At 44.8% G+C, this 9,037-nt stretch overlaps 1 protein-coding gene across 2 annotated transcripts in view; it reads right to left on the bottom strand.

Annotated features, from left to right (window-relative positions):
- ASXL2 (ASXL transcriptional regulator 2) overlaps window positions 1-9,037 on the bottom strand; it is a 516,529-nt gene that overhangs the window by 116,698 nt on the left and 390,794 nt on the right. The window contains exon 1 of one of the 2 annotated variants that reach the window (XM_085613206.1): window positions 7,746-8,201. The exons of the other annotated variant lie outside the window; for it this stretch is intronic. The gene's annotated coding sequence lies outside the window, so the exon portion shown is untranslated. Of the gene's footprint in view, window positions 1-7,745; window positions 8,202-9,037 lie in introns of those variants that run through there. 2 annotated transcript variants of the gene reach the window in all.

The following is a 9,037-nucleotide window of genomic DNA, read 5'->3' as shown; positions in this document are numbered from 1 at the left end:
AGAATTTAAACTCACATTTGTGACACTTTATGGAACAAATCCTTTGCTGATGAGTAAGCGTGACTTACACCTAACATACTACAGACCCCTACTAATTGGTAAAAATGTTTGTAACTCAGCAGTAAATGTTTGTATGGGCAGTGTACATAATATTACTTATAGGTACTGATCAAAACCTGTTACATTGTATTTTAAAGTTATGAGGAGACAGGCCTCTGTTCAGTACACCGAAAAAACATACATTTGCATTTCAGTGAATCTTTGAAGGCGCTACACCACTTGCAACTAGCACTTTGCCCGCTTGCAACAGAGGCCGCTGGCTGTCTGCACATGTGTGTCGAAACAAAACATAGAACATCACATCTATTGCATACAGTGAGTAGTGATAAAAAATAAAGCATTACAAGCAAAAACAATAAAAGGTCGCACAATTACTGACCAGAAGCTATCTGCAAAAATGGAGCCGGTACATCTTCTCAAAAGTGCGTTATTTTTTGGTCTCGTCTACGAGACTGCGCATGCTCTGTCTGGTTAGAGATGTATTTTTAGATTACACTAGGCTTATAGCCCGCCCATTACTTCCCATTTGTTGGCTTTATTGTCACTCATTTGTTTGCTTCTTATTCACTAGATCATGTGGGTTTTGCTTCCTCTTTGCGCGTTTGCCCCTCCCCCTTGAGCAAGGACACATTCCCGGTGTCCTTCCACTGCACGTTTTGCAAGTGCTACATTTTTGTTTACGCCCCTAGCAAGAGTGCATGTGTTTTCTTGAGAATAAGAAGCCGCCCCACCAATCTATAGGTATGCGCATGCGTCTACAAAATGATGTGACCAGCCCAGTCAAAGGTTTTTATTTTTTATTTTTTAGCAATGCTGCACAGCTATTGGCAAAGCCAGCAAAACCATTAGGTATTAAAGGCGAAACCGATTGGCTTTGCCAATGCTTGTTACTAGTAATAGCCTCATTGCCACGGTCCACTAGACACAATAATCAATGTGTAGTCTACAAATGTCAAAATGCAGACCCTCAAACTTAGAGCGCGTCTACAATTGAAAGCTAAAAAACATAACATTTGTGATGTGCCAAATGTTGCAACGTTTAGAGAAAACTGCTAGAACAACACAATTTAGCGCTCTACCCAAGTCAGTGAATTTTGAATGACTGAGGTCCACATCTGCTGTCAACACATGAACACATGTGATGTAGAAGCCACATTTTGCTGGGTGAGTTCATCCGTACAGCGCTATGCGGATACCGGCATGTGCAGATATCAGCAGTGGAGTCTGTATACCAGTATACATTAGGTGTAAATGCTGTAAAACTGTTTGCTGTGCACCATGGTAATTTCTTTTACCTGACACAGAAATGTAAAATCCAAGCCACCCTACATTGGAGATGTCTGTGGGTGGAGTAAGTATGTCTGGAAATTGCGTTCCTCAGTGTGAGAGCATGTACCGGGTAAAAAAGTTATTGCTGTGCAAAGTATGTGTGGGTGTAGGACTGGGTGGGGGTGCTCAGAAATACTTTATCTGTTGAAACATCTGCTGGGAATATAAGGTCGCCTCTATTTAAACCTGCAAAGCAAACTTGCATTCGGATCTGCCTGCATCTGCGCTACAAACCTTGGGAGAGGATGTGGCCTAACGGCTAGGGCGGTCGACCTCAAATCTGAGGTACCAGGTTAGAGTCTCGGCAACGACGCTCAACATCCTGTGACTCTGGGCAAATCACTTAAACTCCCTGTGCCTAACAAAAAAGAATGTGTAAAGCAACCGGTGCTCATGTAAAGCGCACTGATCCCTTCGGGTCCAGTTCGCGCTATATAAAACTCTGGAAAAAAGAAAAACAAGGGTAAGATTATTGTCAGATCTTTTCAAGTCCACCCCCACCCTAATTTAAATTCAACAGATCACAACGTTTCGATTGCGATATCTCTCCCAATTATCCATTCTTCGACTTCTAATATTATGACTGCACCAATTAGCACAGCAGCCGTATTCAATGTCTGCTCAATAAGTACTAACTCTGAATCACATTCAATTCATGGTTTTGACCCGCCACCCAATGAAAAGGCGTCAGAAGCACAACATTCCAGTCCTGCCTCAGCACAGAACTCTCTTGCCAGCTCTGGGGACAACTCAGCCTTATAAGATGAGCTGCCGGCCTAAGCAGACCTCCCCTATTGATCTCCAAGCCAGCCCGCAACTTTATAACGGATATAAATCTCCTCTAGATCTATATGACTTAAATGAAATACATACTCCTCCAGTCTATCCAGTGCTTCAAGAAAAGGGGACAGTAACCACAACCCTACAGGACGAATAAGACGGGAAACAAGGTGTCTTTATTGACCACTCGAATGGCTCTATAAACGGCACTAAAAAAGATCTCTCTTCAATTCTTTACATCAAGGATCTACTTCTTGAGATACTGCAATCACTCATCAACAAGGAAACGCATGTGAATCTGTCTCGACTGGATGAAATTGTTGACTTATTTCAACTTTTGCCCAGCAAACTAAATCAAAATCAATTACCTGTCGCAAGTGAACTTCACCTTGCTTTTTAGGTAGTGTTGTCCTCTGCTCCCCAAGGTGGAACTTCTGGCCCTCCGAGCCTTCCAGATAGCCATCCAAAATCCATGTATAGAAGATTCTTTCCATTCCTTGATTGAGCCATTAAGTCAAGTCTTGCAACCAGATGCCTTTGAAACCCTATCTAATGATGCAGTCATGAACTCCAAAGCTCCCTGTTCCCCTATAGGTGGGGACTCTCAACCGCATATCAGTAAGCGAAGCCTGAAGAATCTATGGAAGTTAAATACAAAACAACCTTTGCCAATTTTATCCAAAAGGTACGCTATGTTACCCAATTTCAACTATGAGTAAACCAAGTCTCTTTCCAATTTTTAATATAGGAGACCTCCCAGAGGATACAGGCCCATCGACAACTGCAGTCATTGTAGACCATCTTCATCTAAGCTCTGATCTCTTATCTACCCGTTTAAAAACATCGGGCATTGCAATCCACAATCAAGTCTGTTACATGATGGGGAAAAAACACAAATTATCAGTTCTTTTCTGGAAGTACCATCGACAAGCACAGAAGTCTCAATTCCTGAAGATCAATCCTGAGCTAAAACAATAGTAGAGGGATTTGATTTTCTTGCTAAAGTTCTCTCAACTAATAGAAGTTCTCCCCCATCTTCAATAAGGGCAAAACTTGCTTCTGCAGCTCAATCGTGCTCTTCTATAAAGGAGCCTCGAGTGTACTTACCTAAAGTGAACTCCAACTTAAATGTTAATACCCATCAATTGATTGAATCCCGAAGGGACAACCAAACAAATCCTTGCACAATGGATTGTGACCGGACTAGAGGTGTGGCTCCATTAAATACAGAACCATTAAATACAGATCCATTAAATACAGTTCAGAGCCACTTTATTTTTGATTTCACTCTTGATTATGTCTTGGAAGGAACACATGATATGTTTAACCGTCGTAATAGCATGAAGATTTTTTTGCAATTTTCACAAACAAAACATACATCTTTGGAAGACTTTCGGAATTTTACATTTATTCATGGGCCAGCTAAATCACGTACAACTTCGTCAATAGAGGCAACCGTTCTAAACATCTGGTCAAGGAAACCTGAGTTAATTGCTTGGGATATTACCTTGTGAAACCCAACTACTTCAAAGTATCCAGAGGTTTTAAGAGAAGCTACAGGCCAGTTTAAACCCCATGGCCGTCTGTCAACTCAAATAATCAGTTAACTGATTTAAAAAAATCAGTTCAATTTAGAAATCTTCACATCAACATCATCAAGAACTTGGATAGAGACCGGCAGGTCCCCTAGATCACCAGCTCTTTGATGAGACAACATCACGGTCACACACCTAACCAGAAAGATGGAAATGCTGGCCCCTTCAATTATTCTGCTATTATGTTGTTGGGAAATCGCTGTGATTGATCACTATATTGAATCAAGTGAAAACTACCTTGTAAGATTTTTAGCCAACCATCAAGTAATATGCCTTCAAGAATCATGGAAGCTTAATTCCTTCAAATTTGCAAGTTAACGAACAAATGAGGTTCTTGCAATAAAAAAAGTTCCTTGGAACTTCCAAGCGGGGGCCTACTGACGAATTCACAATTGAATAAAATCTCAGATTCTAAAGATAATCGCAAAATCGGATTATTCTAGTAGTATTAACTAGCCGCCAAACAAATAACAAATTTCTGTTATTTAAAATGTATTCTCAATCAACGCCTTTTAAAAGAATAAAGAAATATCTTGTTCGTCTATGGAAGAACTTGAAGACGACCTGGAGCAGTATGCCCCAAGTTGTCATTATAGGGGACTTTAATTTTTTTATTTACTGTGGCAAGAAAGTGACCAGTTAGCACTGCCTGGAGAGAGCTGTTGTATCCTCTTAAGAAATATTAAAATCAAAAGAGGAAAAGGCAAAGAAATGAAATGGGGATTCGAAAAGGAGGACAATTAAAACTAAAGGACTGGCCAGCCAGCAATGACACAGAAAAACACTCATTTCCAAGTAGATGTACACAAGTGATCAATAAAAGGGGTCATTCACAGGGCAAGAGAGACAATAACTGACGTGGATTGAGCCATTACCGCATGCACTATGCAGTCATCGATGGATGCAGATTTTAAATCACAGACAGATTATATATTATATATATATATATATATATATATATATATATATATATATATATATATATTTTTTTTTTTTTTCACTGGAAAATAAAAATTGAAGTAATGTAATTGTTAGGTTAATTTGTAAGTGACAACATTAATGTTTTGAACACAAAAAAAACACAAATTCACCAGCTATAGTTAGCAGGGCTCACTATATCTATAGTCAAAGTTGACATCACTCATGACATGTCCTATAACATCATTGATGACATCACAGATGACATCACTGATTACATCATACAAGCTGCTTGTGCACACATTGCTCTGTAAACAGGTATTTTATAGTTTATTTACTTTTATTTAGCGAGTTTTATATAGTGCTGGCAAGACCCGAGCGTATGAGAGCACTTTACATCATCGTCACGGCAGATTTAAATCACAATACTGTATTATTGCAGTATCGAGAGTCCAGTCATTCTCGGTTAATCATAAACCATTGGGTATACCATTAGAGCTATGGAAGTGTCACTGCCACGCCAGACCTAAGAATGCAGGTAGATTCATGTAGCTCTGGGCGTCGCATATTGCTCTTAAAACAAAACTGCACTCAGGACAGCAGGGGTTACGATACTAATTTGCTAAAGTAAAACTCTACGAAGGTCACATTTTGTCAGACATTTAAGGGAGATGGCTTCTGGTGGAGAGGGTTTGGGAGCGTATCCCCCCTCACAATTGGAAATATATATTGCCAAATTGCGGGCCAGGAGGCTTTTCTAGTCCCCATTGCCCAGAAATTCGCCTGAGCCACAGACCACCCCCTCCTTATTTGGGCGGGACCTCAATTGTGTTATGCATGCTACACTGGACAAGTCCTAACAAAAGGTAGGGGGGACACCGTCCTTCGCCGTTGAGTGTAAGGCTGTTCTGGAGGAGTTGAGACTGACCGATGCATGGCATTCCTGCCACTTGGTAGCAACTCCCACTTCTCTGCAACACATAATACCCATGCCAGGATTGACTATCTCCTGAATTAAAAATTGTTGTTGTCCCAGGTGATGGAGGTTTCCCAAGAGCCTATGACTATCTCGGACCATGGCCCGGGGCTGGTCACCCGCCAGTGGACTAACCCCGATTTAGCATGCAAAAGGGTCCCTTGGAGAACGAACGACACCCTCCTAAAAATCCCAGTGGTACAACATGAGATAACGACTGGAGAGAAGAGAGTCCTCAGATAATTTGGGATGCATTGAAGGCAGTAGCGCAGGATTGTCTTTATCAAAGACACAAGCCGCGAGGGAAGACAAAATGCTCCAGTTTAGGGCAGAACTCTGTCAGGCACAACAAGACCATATATCTTGCCCCGCCAAGAAACTCTGGAGCCAACCATATTCTGGACCGCTTGGGAACCAGGTTCTACAGGGGCGGCTACAAGGCGGGTTCACTTCTGGCAAACACATTACTGGATTGGCGTACTAAGGGGTACATCTGGAAAGTTAAGAACGTCGCTGGAGTGACCTGCACCTCAGAGGAGGAGAAAACGGAGGCGTTCACCGAATTTTACAGCTCCCTCTATGCGGCTGATTGTCCGTACTCAGAGGCTAAGCACATGTACTTGTAGTCACTCGCCCCTCTCCCTTTCTCGTCGGAGAGGGAAGCCATGGATGAACCAATCACAGTGTCGGAGGTGCTGGTGACTATTAAACCTCTGAAGAGGAGGAAGGCCCGGGAACAGCGGCTTTCTATAAACACTACATACTGCAGATAGCCCCTCTATCAGCCGAGGTCTATATAACATCATCCAAGGACCACGGCCTGACAGGAGCTGTGGCTGAACCAACAATAACTCTCATAGTCAAGCCGGACAAGGACCCAACCCTGAGCCAGTCCTATCACTCCATATCATTGCATAATATTGACGCAAAACTGATGGCCAAGATTTTAGCAACCCGTCTCGAAGCGTACCTTCCCAATCTAATTCATGCTGATCAGATGGGATTACTCACGTCCTGGTCTACAAGCAACAGCACCAACCGTGCCCTCCATGTCAAAGATCTAGCACGGAAGCGTCACAGGGAAGCAGTCCAGCTCTCCCTTGACGCGGAGAAGGCCTTCCATCTGGTTGACTGGTCTATGTTGAGGGCCACTCTGCACAGGGCGGGACTTGGGGTTCGTTTCTGCGGGTGGATTGAGGCGTTTTACACCTCCCCCTGGGCCAAGGTTGGTGTCAATGGAAACACATCGCTGGGAATACAGATTCAAAGGGGCACCACTATGCTATTCGCCTTGAATTTCGAGCCCTCCTCCATAGGATCCGGGACCATGAGGAGATCCAGGGGATACGTTGCCACCAGGATAACTTCGTGGTCGCCACCTTTGTGGAAGACATTTCGTTATCGTTGCTGGATCCAGACCGTTCACTTCCGTGCCCGAAACCCTTCCTGGAGGAATATGGCACACTGGTGGGCCTCAAGATTAACTTGGGGAAGCCAGTGGGCGTAGCGATTTCTGGGGGGAGACACTTCCACATAAGCTTCAATCGATGACCCCATTCCGATGGCCCACTGACTCGCTGCCAGGCGGTGACCCGGACCTGTTCAAGTGCGCCTGAAGCAATTCTGCGCATCCTGAAGGCCGCCGCCCCCTTCTGGCACCTACAAACCCTCTCATGGGTGGGGGGACCAGCCTCCTTTAAAATGTCTGCCCTCCCTAAGTTCTTATACATGTTCCAGACCCTCCCACTCCCCCTTCGAAGGGTGGAACTGGCACAGCTGACGGATATATGCAGATCTTTCATTTGGGCCAGGAAACAACCACAACTCCGCTGTCAGACCATCACGCGCCCTCTGAAACATGGCGGGCTGGTGATCCCTAATATCCATCTCTACTACCTGGCGACTCAGGTGCAGTTCAGGGCCTATAGCTGCTAATATTCGCTCGAAATGCTCCCTCGTTTTATTTCTCCTCCACCGCAAGGCAGTTTTAATCCAGCTAGCATGCGCGGTCTTGTTATGTCTCAAGAGGCGCAGGTGACCCTGTCACAATCATTATATTCGGGTAAAAAACACAAAGATAAAAATACCTTTTGGAAACCCCGGGTGGATTGGCGCAGACTGCTCTCCGGGACGGCAAGTGCATGTCTGAGGGGGCTCTCCTGTCCCAAGGACAGTGGGCCTCGGCCAGGCTGTCCTAAAAATACCGCTGCGTGCCCCCTGCCTGGCGGTATGTGCTACCCTCAGCTGAAAACCCTCTGTGGACTCGAACCGCCGCTAAGAGGAGCCAGATGTGCAGAGACGTCAGCAAAGCCACCAAAGAGAGAGGGGTGGGGTGGCTGCGGCTGACAGAGCGAGCGCTCCTTGTGCACCTCGGCATGCTCTCCGCCGGCAGACCCACTCACTGCACAAGGACAAACACTGCCTAGCTCGCCTCCTCGGCGCGTCACCTGACCTGAGGCGGGCGGGAAGTGTCACGCAAACCGCGTGAGGAGGGCGCGTCTGTCCTGGCAGGGGTGGGCGACGGAGGCTGAGACTGCGGAGCTAACCAGGGCACGTCTGCCTTCGCTCCGCGTGCCTCGCTGCCCAACTTCCTGGAAATCTTTCGTAAACAAAAGATTCTGTGCCAGTAATGTAGCTCACTGGGTCAATGCGTCCGCTGCGGATATGACGACGACCTGTGAGTCACGGGTACAACATCTGCAGTGACAGACTCACCCTCTGCGCTCGGGAAATATACTAGGGTTAGTTAGGTAAAGGTAAACGGCGTACTGTTACTGCGAAACACGCTGCACAACTGCCAGATAACAACGGGGGTCTATTCTGCCCCATCACCTGCTCAACACACCGATGCTTTCTCGCTGCCAGGCCGAGACGGGCAGTAATGTAATCTGAAAAAAGCAGCACTGGAGGGGAGGGGGTGGGGTGAGATATTCAGGTGTTATGTTATGGTAAGAGCCGAACTCTCCTGTTATACTCTGCATCATGAGTACTTACAGTCCTGCTATTCCTGCCATAAGGAATTATCGTCATACATAAATGTTTGTTAAAAATACAGTGTTCAGCCGTGAACAAGTCGCATGTACAATAATACTAGAGGCGACGAAACACGTGTTGGCTTGGGAACTACTGTGAAGACTACAAACTCACTATGAAAACTTGAATATTAAATTGAAGAAAGAAACGGGGATTCACTTGTTGTGTTACATGTTTTAATTAACGCATTAATATTTGTAAACTTTAATTCTGCGTGTGCTTAGGTACCTTTGTTATTCCTGCCATAAGGAACTACAAGTCCCAGAATGCAAAAGAAGGAGCAGCCTAAAACGGGACACATTAAGGAGATCTCTGGGCTGTTGAGGGCAAAAAAAAGCTTCACAGA

The sequence above is a fragment of the Triturus cristatus genome, chromosome 6 (assembly GCF_964204655.1).
Source record: "Triturus cristatus chromosome 6, aTriCri1.1, whole genome shotgun sequence".
NCBI lineage: Eukaryota > Metazoa > Chordata > Amphibia > Caudata > Salamandridae > Triturus > Triturus cristatus.
Note: the sequence above shows the minus strand (reverse complement) of the source record. Positions and strands in the feature narration are given on the sequence as shown.